The sequence below is a fragment of the Denticeps clupeoides genome, unplaced genomic scaffold (assembly GCF_900700375.1).
Source record: "Denticeps clupeoides unplaced genomic scaffold, fDenClu1.1, whole genome shotgun sequence".
Classification (NCBI taxonomy): domain Eukaryota; kingdom Metazoa; phylum Chordata; class Actinopteri; order Clupeiformes; family Denticipitidae; genus Denticeps; species Denticeps clupeoides.
Genome location: NW_021629921.1, coordinates 37,277 through 50,256, shown reverse-complemented (window position 1 = coordinate 50,256; position 12,980 = coordinate 37,277). Strand labels below are relative to the sequence as shown.

Sequence of the window (12,980 nt, the reverse complement as noted above, 5' to 3'; positions counted from 1 at the left end):
CGTCACTTCCTCGCTGCTGCCGACGCCAACGTCCTCGCTCCGCCCACTCACCCGCCGACGTCGTCGCTTCCGGGTTTCGCGGAGTTTCCCGGGGGTGACGTCATCACGCGGCGCCGCGTACCACGGCTTCTCGGGGAGAAAACGCTCCACCAGAACGGGCGGCGCGTCTCTCCCCTGGCGTCCGCGTTCGCCGCACCGGGCTGCATCCTTCGCGGCGTTTCTTCTCCTCTGCTTTCTATCTCTGCGCTTTTGGGTGGGTCGCTGGCATTCTGTCACGACTACGGACTTACGAGGGAAGGAAGCGCAGAGGTTTGACATACTGGGAAGGGGTTTTTATTAACAAACAAAGAAATACAAATAAACAATGGCGCGGTGGCCGAAAACGATTTAACTTAAATACAGATAAACTAAAACTAACCCGTAGGCGTGTGGCGATTGCCAGAACTCAAATTACAAACAGGGTTACCAACTGAAGTTCACGAAAATGCCAGCGACCCCGAACGGGCGGAAACTTCCGGCATTTATGGGGCGTCAGGATTGAGTTCCGGTGTGGAGCCCAGCTGCAGGCAATCCTGACACTTGGGCTGATTTTTCACTAGTAAGTTTTATTATTGCCGTTTCCTGAATACTAACTACCATTTACTGGTCACACAAGCTTATTTAAGGCCTCTCAAATGTTAATTTTCACACAGTTGGGTTGGTGAAAGTGAAGTTATTCTCATTGTGATACATTGCAGCACAGCACACGGTACACCCAACGAAACGTGTCCTTCACAGGCGCTGGGGAGTAGTGTGTGGGGACAGTGAGTTGCTCAGTAACACATCAGTGGATCAGGAGTCGAACCGACAACCTCCTGATTACGGGGCCGCTTCCTTAACCGCAAAGCCACCACTACCCCACTTGGTTTGTTTTCATTCACAACAAGACAATTCAACCATGTGAAACATGTACCTGTCTGCCATCTAATGAAGTTAAACTACTGAAAATGGTGACGGTGAAACCGCACCTGATTCCACTCAAGAACTGGGTGGTAACGGGTTGAGTGGTGGAACCAGCTTTGCTAAATGAGGATAAACCCAAAAACATGCAGGACCATTTTACTCCAGGACTGGTTTTGTAGACCCCAATCTAGTCTTTGTACAACTGGTACTAGTTATCTAATGAGTGCCAGACTTGGCAGGTCTAGGAGGTCATTAATGTTAATTATGTTTCCTATAAAAGTGGAAGCCATACATGGTGGTGACTGTAATGTGGCATCATGGGTTGGTGGTCAGTGGCAGTGTTGCTGTGGGGAGGTGTTGTAGGGGTTTGTATGGGTGCAGTTCTGCTGGATGTTAAAGGTGTATCAGGACCTGTTCCAGCTTCTGGTCAACCTCTTCCAAGACCTGCAATTAATTCACCTCTGGTTCATGCCAGTCCTCCCTTTGTCCCTGCGATGCCAGCCAGTCCCCCGTTTGTCCCCGGGTTTAGGCCGCCGCCACCACCTCAGGTGCCTGCCAGTCCCCCGTTTGTCCCGGGTTTAGGCCGCCGCCACCACCTCAGGTGCCTGCCGGTCCCCCGTTTGTCCCGGGTTTAGGCCGCCGCCACCGCCTCAGGTGCCTGCCGGTCCCCCGTTTGTCCCCGGGTTTAGGCCGCCGCCACCGCCTCAGGTGCCTGCCGGTCCCCCGTTTGTCCCCGGGTTTAGGCCGCCGCCACCGGCCTCATGCCTGCCGGTCCCCCGTTTGTCCCCGGGTTTAGGCCGCCGCCACCGCCTCAGGTGCTGCCGGTCCCCCGTTTGTCCCCGGGTTTAGGCCGCCGCCTCAGGTGCCTGCCGGTCCCCCCGTTTGTCCCCGGGTTTAGGCCGCCGCCTCAGGTGCCTGCCGGTCCCCCGTTTGTCCCCGGGTTTAGGCCGCCGCCTCAGGTGCCTGCCGGTCCCCCTTTGTCCCTGGGATGCCTCAGGTTCCTGCACATCCCCCGTTTGTCCCCGGGTTTAGGCCGCCGCCTCAGGTGCCTGCCGGTCCCCCATTTGTCCCCGGGTTTAGGCCGCTGCCTCAGGTGCCTGCCGGTCCCCCCTTTGTCCCTGGGATGCCTCAGGTTCCTGCACATCCCCCGTTTGCTCCTTCGCCTCAGGGATCAGGGGGGCAGCTTCAAGATCCTGGAAGTGTCCAGCAACAGTTGCTTGGCCCAGTAAAGGAGCTGACCTGGAAGTTTCCTCAGATGCCAGTAGAGCCCACGTCCCCCCCAGTGCAGTTCCAGCTGAGGGAGCCGGTATCAGTCAGCAGTGTGGCAGCTACCTGTGACGAGAATATGGTGCACGTGCAGGTTAAGAAGGACCTGTTTGGTTCTGGAGAGCTCATCCAGGCATCAGACATCTCACTAGGAGGCTGTGGGGTGACTGGAGAAGATTCTGTGGCTCAGCTGCTTTATTTTCAGTCCTATTTGCAGGCCTGTGGCAGCCAAGTAGTGGTGAGTTCTGGTTCCTCTTCGGTCAGGAATCTGTTGGACTCTCCAGTAACTCTGGCTTTTCCCCCTTCAAACACAGATGACCAATGATTCCCTGTTTATTCCTTTTCTCTGACCTACATCCCAAGAGCCATTTCTGAACTTCTGCTCCAATAGTCAGAACCAGTGGTGCTGTAATTGGGATTGAATGCCACTATTTGAGGTGAGCTCTAGCTGATCTGCTCTCCCATGTCTCTCTGTATTTAGATGCTTTTTGATATCGGTTTCTTCTTGCATGTGACCAGGCTTCACAATGTGAGCAGCAATGCCCTGCAGCCTGCCTGGGTCCCATATGCTGCTACTAAAACTGCAGAGGAGCTGCTTGTCTTCTCTCTCAAGCTCATGACTGGTAGGTACAGTTGTGGTCCACTGTTCCACTGTGTTGGCTGTTCCTAACATTTGCGTTTCTCTTCAGATGATTGGAAGTTTGAGAGGCCTTCCAACGTCTATTACATGGGAGATCTGATCCATTTTGAGGCTTCTGTCAAGCAGTACAACCATGTCCCCCTCCGGGTGTTTGTTGATACCTGTGTGGTCACCGCTGTCCCTGATGCAGCTGCTGCTCCCAGTTATCTCTTCATTCAGAACCATGGGTGAGGAGCAGTAGTCTCATGGCTGTAGTCTCATGGCTGTAGTCTCATTTTGCTCTCCTTTTTATTATAGGTGTCTGGTTGATTCCAAGCTCACTGGCTCATCTTCTCGCTTCCTGCCCCGTACACAGGATTTCAAGCTCCAGTTCCAGCTGGAGGCTTTCAGGTTTCAGCAGGGGACACTGGCTCTGTACGTGTCTCAAGCTAGCCCTTCGCTCTCATGGTTCCACCACCTTGGCATGGTGGCTGACCGTCCGTATCTCTCTTGTTCCAGCTGTTCATCACTTGCTTGCTGAAGGCAACAGCGGCTGCTTCCCCGACTGATGCTGAGCACAAGGCCTGTTCTTCTGTAGGACACAAGTAGGTCTGGACTAGACGCTGCATTACAAAACATCCACATGTACTTCATATTCAGGACCTGATCTTTCTATGAAGGTGGGCTGGAGCAGGTGGAGAGGACCAACTGTGTAGCTGCTGTGATGGTTCTTGTGGGTCCAGGAAGGCAAGAGATCTGACCTCTGTCTCAGGTATGTGGACATGGTGTCCATTTTTGTCTGTGCTGATCATTTTTAATCCTGTTCCTCTTCCTTGCTTTCAGATTCTGGATGGGAGAAAGAAATGTCTTTGGGACCGTTGTTCATCAGAGGTTGACCAGCCAGTGTCTCTTTATGATCGTTCTCTTTTAATAGCCAAATAAATGCTGAAATGGACTGTCGTGTATCAAGTAGTCCCGTCTATCCTTTTCAAGCATGCACCATTTACAACTACAGGTCCTCTTTACAAAATACACTTCAGATGAGGGTCTGAGGAACCCGAAATCTGGAACAGTCCTAATATGCATGCTTGGGGATGGCTTTTTGGGTTCATGAAGGATTAGATTTGAATTTATTTATTTTTTTTTTAGCCTATTTTCATCAAGTGGTCATTTTGGTTTCTTAGGTCCAATCCACACAGGGACTGTCCCCCTGGAGCAACTTAAGGTTTAGTGTGTTGCTCAGGGACATAATGACAGTAAGTGGCCTTTGAACCTGGCTCTTCTGGTTCATAGGCGAGTGTGTTACCCATTAGGCAACTACCACCCTATTTATATGGTGGTCTCTTGGCTGGAATTTTCCGGTTGTCTGTGCACTTGATATTGTGTGTGTGACTCAACACCCACTGACCGCAAAGGTTTATGTGAGTCGTAAATAACTAAACGCTCACTCAGCTAAGTTGGAGCGAGACCATTTAGAGCTTTATCGGTCAAAAAAAAGGATTTTGTAAACAAACCTAAATTTGATGAATAGCCAGTACAGTGATTTGTAAGACTGGGGTGATTTGGTCAAATTTTCTAGTTAGATGTCTGGCTGCAGCATTCTGAAATATCTACTAGAGCATCCAGACAATAATGCGTTGAAGTAATCTAACCTGATGTAATAAGGCATGGAAAAACTTTTTTGAATTGTGCATTGAGATTTCTTATTTTTGCAATATTTCTAAGGTGCATGAATGCTATCCTAGTGATATTATCTACATGAGAATCGAATGTGAGACCTGCATCGATGAGGACACCTACTGTAGAGAATAGAGTAAAAACTCTCTACACACAAAACCACTATTCAAGTAAATAGTGCAAATACTGCTGTGCCAAAATGGAATGGTGCATTAGTAGATATTACATATTAGATCATCAAAAATGGACGATGCATGAATAGATTATATTACATATAATCAAACAATACAGCTTCGGTAGTGTGGGTGTGAGGGTGACAGTTTAGAGGGGTGAGTCCCTGAGTGTTCAGGTGTCTGATTGCTTGTGGGACGAAGCAACCAGAAACGTTATTTACTTTACTTTACATTACTTTATTTAGCAGACACTTTTATCCAAAGCGACTTACAGGAGGAAGACACCAGCACTTCACATTCGGTTTCTATAGAATTTTGAGTTTACAAAAGTAAGAGCCCCGATAGGCCTATCTTGTCAGCATAGAGCATGCTCAGAGATTGTTAAGTGCTAGACGAAGAAAAATTATAATGTATATATATATATATATATATATTATGTATATATATATTTGTATCGTTTTGTGCGTGTGTAAGTGTTAGATTGTCTGAAATACTTTTTGAATAAGAGGTTTTCACCTGCTTCTAAAAGTGGTGGTAGTCTCGGCTAGTCGAATGGAGGAGGGCAGGTTGTTCCACCAGCCAGGGAGAACAACGGAGAACAGAGTTGATTGGAATCGGAGACCCCGTGAAGAAGGAATTTCAGTCTCATTTCATTTGCCGATCTGAAAGAGCGTGCAGGAGTGTAGCTAGCTAGTATTTTATTGATATAGGAGGGTGCAGTTCCATTTACAGCCCTGTAGGCAGCATCAAGGATTGAACTCAATGCGGAGCAGCTACCGGGAGCCAGTGGAGAGAGGTAAGAAGAGGTGTAACATGGGTGCATTTTGTCTGATTGAAGATGAGATGGGCTGCCATCTTTGGATCATCTGGAGTGGTTTTATGGTGACTGCAGAGGCTCCAGCCAGGAGAGAGTTACAATAGTCGAGTTTGGAGAGACCATTGCCTGGACAAGGAGCTGCGTAGCCTGTTGCGAGAGGAAAGGCCTAACCTTGCAAATGTTGTGTAGAGAGTGAACCTGCAGGATCTGGAGATCGCAAGCAACGTGATAGTTCAAACTCAGTTTGTCATTGATCCAAACTCCAAGGCTTTTGCAGACGCTGTGGGCGTTAACAGTAGCGAGCCAATTTGAATTGAGAGGTTTTGCTGAGGGGAGTTGTTGCCCGGAAAGATCAGAATCTCTGTTTTGGATTGGTTGAGTTGGAGGTGTCATTCAGACATCCATGCCGATATGTCTGAGAGTCAGGCCGAAATTTTTGTTGCTATAGTAGCATCTTCTGGTGGGAATGACAAATAGAGCTGGGTGTCATCAGCGTAAGAGTGATAAGAGAAGCCATGTGATTGGATGATGTGACCAAGGGAGCAAGTGTATATTGAGAATAGAAGGGGGCCAAGGACAGAGCCTTGTGGAACCCCTGTGGTTAACCTAGAGAGGACAGATGTTTCACCTCCCCATGATACCTTGAAGACCTGTTGTGAAGATAAGAGGTGAACCAATTTTGTACAGTTCCTATAACTCCTAAATCTGAAAGTGGTGAGAAGAATTTCATGATTAACTGTGTCGAAGGCAGCAGATAGATCAAGTAGGATGAAGGACAGATGATCTGCGGGCAGCTCTTGCAGCACGAAGGTCATCCATCATTGCCAGGAGGGAGGTTTCAGTTGAATACCCTTTCCTGAAACCAGACTGAAAAGGGTTGAGAATATCATGCTCGTGGAGAAATGAGGAAAGTTGAGCCAGGACTGCTCTTTCAAGAATTTTTGAAAGAAAAGGAAGGTTGGAGACTATGCAGTAGCTATCCAATAGAGACTGGTTTAATGTGGGTTTTTTGAGCAGGGGAGCATGACAGCCTGTTTAAAGCAGTAGGAATGTTACTGTTGTGAGTGAGGAGTTTAAGGACGTGTGTCAGAGCAGATACTATGGATGGGCTGTAGGACTGAAGGAGGTGTGAGGGGATTGGATCAGGGAGCAAGTGATGGGGTGACTAGACTGGAGAAGTTTAGACACGACCGATTCAGAGAGGGGAGTAAAGGAAGACAGTGTCCTGGTTTCAGAGGTAACAGCAGGATGGGGTCTGGGGTTAGGGGGTGAGAATTGTTGCTAATGTCAGCCACCTTCTCTGTGAAGAAGGAAGCAGGAATGCCTGAGGTGCCTGCCCGTCCGCCTTTGTCCCAGGGGTGCTGCCGCCGCCTGAGGTGCCTGCCCGTCCGCCCTTTTGTCCCCGGGGTGCTGCCGCCGCCTGAGGTGCCTGCCCGTCCGCCCTTTGTCCCCGGGGTGCTGCCGCCGCCTGAGGTGCCTGCCGTCCGCCCTTTGTCCCCGGGGTGCTGCCGCCGCCTGAGGTGCCTGCCCGTCCGCCCTTGTCCCCGGCGTGCTGCCGCCGCCTCAGGTGCCTGCCCGTCCGCCCTTTGCCCCCGGCGTGCTGTGAAGAAGGTAGCAAAGTCTTCAGATGAGAGAGAAGTAGAGGGGGGAGGTGGTGGAGGATTCAGGATGAAGAGAAGTGTGAAGTTGGAAGCAGAGATGAAATTTTGGAAGTCTGCTGTTTGTGGCTGAGCAGATCGAGGTTGAAGTCTCCTAGTAGCACAAGGGGCAGTTCCTCATCTATAATGGTGGAGAGAGTTGTGTCTAGTTCCTCTACAAAGTTCCCCAGCGGATCTGGAGGATGATATACAGCAACTATGGACATTTTTACTGGGTGTGTAATAGTTACTTAATAGTTATTTTGTTTCACTATGTAGCGTCTAACATGTATATAGCTAAAATGACAATAAAGCTCAACTTCAACTTATCACACTAAACCTATTTCCTGCCTCTCAACAGTTCATGTTCACACTGTTGGGTAGGTAAATTATTCATTCACTACAAGACAATTCAAACCACATTCAGCCATAAGAAACATGTACCTGTCTGCAATCTAATGAAGTTAAACTACTGAAAATGGTGACGGTGAAACCGCACCTGATTCAACTCAAGAACTGGGTGGTAAACGGGTTGAGTGGTGCAACCAGCTGTGCTAAATGAGGATAACCCAAAAACGTGCAGAATCATTTTACTCCAGGACCGGTTTTGTAGACCCCAATCAAGTCTTTGTACAACTGGTACTAGTTATCTAATGAGTGCCAGACTTGGCAGGTCTAGAAGGTCATTAATGTTAATTATGTTTCCTATAAAAGTGGAAGCCATACATGATGGTGACTGTTATGTGGCATCATGGGTTGGTGGTCAGTGGCAGTGTTGCTGTGGGGAGGTGTTGTAGGGGTTTGTATGGGTGCAGTTCTGCTGGATGTTAAAGGTGTACCAGGTCCTGTTCCAGCTTCTGGTCAACCTCTTCAAGACTGCAATGAATCACCTCAGGTGCCTGCCCGTCCGCCCTTTGTCCCCGGGGTGCTGCCGCCGCCGAGGTGCTGCCCGTCCGCCCTTTGTCCCCGGGGTGCTGCCGCCGCCCTGAGGTGCCTGCCCGTCCGCCCTTTGTCCCGGGGTGCTGCCGCCGCCTGAGGTGCCTGCCCGTCCGCCCCTTTGTCCCGGGGTGCTGCCGCGCCTGAGGTGCCTCTGCCCGTCCGCCCTTTGTCCACGGGGTGCTGCCGCCGCCTGAGGTGCCTGGCCCGTCCGCCCTTTGTCCCCCGGGGTTGCTGCGCGCCTGAGGGTGCCTGCCCGTCCGCCCCTTTGTCCCCGGGGTGCTGCCGCCGCCTTGAGGTGCCTGCCCGTCCGCCCTTTGTCCCCGGCGTGCTGCCGCCGCCTCAGGTGCCTGCCCGTCCGCCCTTTGTCCCCGGCGTGCTGCCGCCGCCTCAGGTGCCTGCCCGTCCGCCCTTGTCCCCGGCGTGCTGCCGCCGCCTCAGGGCCTGCCCGTCCGCCCTTTGTCCCCGGCGTGCTGCCGCCGCCTCAGGTGCCTGCCCGTCCGCCCTTGTCCCCGGCGTGCTGCCGCCGCCTCAGGTGCCTGCCGGTCCCCCCTTTGTCCCCGGGATGCCCTCAGGTTCCTGCACGTCCCCCGTTTGCTCCTTCACCTCAGGGAACTGGTGGGCAGCTTCAAGATCTGGAAGTGTCCAGCAGCAGCAGCTGCTTGCCCAGTAAAGGAGCTGACCTGGAAGTTTCCTCAGATGCCAGTAGAGCCCACGTCCCCCCCAGTGCAGTTCCAGCTGAGGGAGCCGGTATCAGTCAGCAGTGTGGCAGCTACCTGTGACGAGAATATGGTGCACGTGCAGGTTAGAAGGACCTGTTTGGTTCTGGAGAGCTCATCCAGGCATCAGACATCTCACTAGGAGGCTGTGGGGTGACTGGAGAAGATTCTGTGGCTCAGCTGCTGTATTTTCAGTCCTATTTGCAGGCCTGTGGCAGCCAAGTAGTGGTGAGTTCTGGTTCCTCTTCGGTCAGGAATCTGTTGGACTTTCTCCAGTAACTCTGGCTTTTTCCCCCTTCAAACACAGATGACCAACGATTCCCTGGTTTATTCCTTTTCTCTGACCTACCTCCCAAGAGCCATTTCTGACACTTCTGCTCCAATAGTCAGAAACCAGTGGTGCTGTAATTAGAATTGAATGCCACTATTTGAGGTGAGCTCTAGCTGATCTGCTCTCCCATGTCTCTCTGTATTTAGATGCTTTTTGATATCGGTTTCTTCTTGCATGTGACCAGGCTTCACAATGTGAGTAGCAATGCCCTGCAGCCTGCCTGGGTCCCATATGCTGCTACTAAAACTGCAGAGGAGCTGCTGGTCTTCACTCTCAAGCTCATGACTGGTAGGTACAGTTGTGGTCCAGTGTTCCACTGTGTTGGCTGTTCCTAACATTTGCATTTCTCTTCAGATGATTGGAAGTTTGAGAGGCCTTCCAACATCTATTACATGGGAGATCTGATCCATTTTGAGGCTTCTGTCAAGCAGTACAACCATGTCCCCCTCCGGGTGTTTGTTGATACCTGTGTGGTCACCGCTGTCCCTGATGCAGCTGCTGCTCCCAGTTATCTCTTCATTCAGAACCATGGGTGAGGAGCAGCTTCATTTCTTTATGGCTTTGTTTTATGATGTGCTGTAGTCTCATTTTGCTCTCCTTTTTATTATAGGTGTCTGGTTGATTCCAAGCTCACTGGCTCATCTTCTCGCTTCCTGCCCCGTACACAGGATTTCAAGCTCCAGTTCCAGCTGGAGGCTTTCAGGTTTCAGCAGGGGGACACTGGCTCTGTACGTGTCTCAAGCTAGCCCTTCGCTCTCATGGTTCCACCACCTTGGCATGGTGGCTGACCGTCCGTATCTCTCTTGTTCCAGCTGTTCATCACTTGCTTGCTGAAGGCAACAGCGGCTGCTTCCCCGACTGATGCTGAGCACAAGGCCTGTTCTTTTGTAGGACACAAGTAGGTCTGGACTAGACGGCTGCATTACAAACATCCACATGTACTTTTTATTCAGGCCCTGATCTTTCTATGAAGGTGGCTGGTGCAGGTGGAGAGGACCAACTGTGTAGCTGCTGTGATGGTTCTTGTGGGTCCAGGAAGGCAAGAGATCTGACCTCTGTCTCAGGTATGTGGACATGGCGTCCATTTTTCTCTTTCTGTTTGTGCTGATCCATTTTAATCCTGTTCCTCTTCCTTGCTTTCAGATTCTGGATGGGAGAAAGAAATATCTTTGGGACCGTTGTTCATCAGAGGTTGACCAGCCTGTGTCTCTTTATGATCGTTCTCTTTTAATAGCCAAATAAATGCTGAAATGGACTGTCGTGTATCAAGTAGTCCTGTCTCTGCTTTTCAAGCATGCACCATTTACAACTACAGGTCCTCTTTACAAAATACACTTCAGATGAGGGTCTGAGGAACCCGAAATCTGGAACAGTCCTAATATGCATGCTTGGGGATGGCTTTTTGGGTTCATGAAGGATTAGATTTGAATTTATTTATTTATTTTTTAGCCTATTTTCATCAAGTGGTCATTTTGGTTTCTTAGGTCCAATCCACACAGGGACTGTCCCCCTGGAGCAACTTAAGGTTTAGTGTGTTGCTCAGGGACATAATGACAGTAAGTGGCCTTTGAACCTGGCTCTTCTGGTTCATAGGCGAGTGTTACCCATTAGGCAACTACCACCCTATTTATCTGGTGGTCTCTTCACTGGAATTTTCCGGTTGTGTGTGTGACTTCACACCCACTGACCGCAAGGGTTTGTGTGAGTCGTAAATAACTAAAAGCTCACTCAGCTAAGTTGGAGCGAGACCATTTAGAGCTTTATCGGTCAAAGGATTTTGTAAACAATCCTAAATTTGATGAATAGCCAGTACAGTGATTTGTAAGACTGGGGTGATTTTGTCAAATTTTCTAGTTCGATGTCTGGCTGCAGCATTCTGAAGTATCTACTATAGCATCCAGACAATAATGCGTTGAAGTAATCTAACCTTGATGTAATAAAGGCATGGAAAAACTTTTTTTTGAATTGTGCATTGAGATTTCTTATTTTTGCAATATTTCTAAGGTGCATGAATGCTATCCTAGTGATATTATCTACATGAGAATCGAATATGAGACCTGCATCGATGAGGACACCTACTGTAGAGAATAGAGTAAAAACTCTCTACGCACAAAAGCACTGTATTCAAACCACTTCAACCTGATGTTACCTGGTAGAAAGAGGTGTGGCACAATAGAGGTTAAAAGGATGAACAGTTTCTATTTTATGAATCCCAGTAAATTATTATTGCAGTTACATGTAAATATGGTGCACCAGCCCTGGTGCTACATGTAACATTAGAACGATTAGACAAAGTTACATACTGACATAAAGTGCACGTGTGCGACACCAACAAACTGGGGTACATAAGGTGCAAACAGGGGACACAGGGAGTCCAAGAATAACATTTGACAGGGTGGTAGCAGCTTAGTGGGCAACACACTTGCCTATGAACCAGAAGACCCAGGTTCAAACCCCACTTACTACCATTGTGTCCCTGAGCAAGACACTTAACCCTCCTGTAACTACTGATTGTAAGTCATCTGATAAATGCTGTAAATGTAAATTTAACAAAAAACATACAGACAGCACTAAACTAGTACAATGTTTAATTAATGTGCAAAGTAAATAGTGCAAATACTGCTGTGCAAAATGGAACGGTGCATTAGTAGATGATATTACATATTAGATCATCAAAATGGACGATGCATGAATAGATTATATTACAGATAGATAATCAAACAATAAAACTGGGGGTAGTGTGTGAGGGTGACAGTTTAGAGGGGTGAGTCCCTGAGTGTTCAGGTGTCTGATGGCTTGTGGGATGAAGCACCAGAAACGTTATTTTACTTTACTTTACTTTACTTTATTTAGCATACACTTTTATCCAAAGTGACTTACAGGAGGAAGACACCAGCAATTCACATTCGGTTTCTATAGAATTTTGAGATTACAAAAGTAAGAGCCCCGATAAGGCCTATCTTGTCAGCATAGAGCATGCTCAGAGATTGTTAAGTGCTAGACGAAGAAAAAATTATAATGTATATATATATTTTTTTATTGTTTTGTGCATGTGTAAGTGTTAGATTTGTCTGAAATACTTTTTGAATAAGAGGGTTTTCACCTGCTTCTTAAAAGTGGTGGTAGTCTCGGCTAGTCGAATGGAGGAGGGCAGGTTGTTCCACCAGCCAGGGACAACAACGGAGAACAGAGTTGATTGGAATCGGAGACCCCGTGAAGAAGGAATTTTCAGTCTCATTTCATTTGCCGATCTGAAAGAGCGTGCAGGAGTGTAGCTAGCTAGTATTGTATTGATATAGGAGGGTGCAGTTCCATTTACAGCCCTGTAGGCAGCATCAAGGATTTGAACTCAATGCGAGCAGCTACCGGGAGCCAGTGGAGAGAGGTAAGAAGAGGTGTAACATGGGTGTTTTTTGGCTGATTGAAGATGAGATGGGCTGCCATATTTTGGATCATGTGGAGTGGTTTTATGGTGACTGCAGAGGCTCCAACCAGGAGAGAGTTACAATAGTCGAGTTTGGAGATGACCATTACCTGGACGAGGAGCTGCGTAGCCTGTTGCGAGAGGAAAGGCCTAATCTTGCAAATGTTGTAGAGAGTGAACCTGCAGGATCTGGAGATCGCAGCAACGTGATGGTTCAAACTCAGTTTGTCATTGATCCAAACTCCAAGGCTTTTTGCAGACGCTGTGGGCGTTAACAGTAGCGAGCCAATTTGAATTGAGAGGTTTTGCTGAGGGGAGTTGTTGCCCGGAAAGATCAGAATCTCTGTTTTGGATTGGTTGAGTTGGAGGTGTCATTCAGACATCCATGCCGATATGTCTGAGAGTCAGGATGAAATTTTTGTTGCTATAGTAGCATCTT

At 48.8% G+C, this 12,980-nt stretch overlaps 1 pseudogene; it reads left to right on the top strand.

Moving 5' to 3' along the window:
- The first annotated feature begins 2,065 nt into the window (after window positions 1–2,065).
- LOC114777335 (zona pellucida sperm-binding protein 3-like) lies at window positions 2,066–10,313 on the top strand (annotated as a pseudogene).
- Window positions 10,314–12,980: the final 2,667 nt, after the last annotated feature.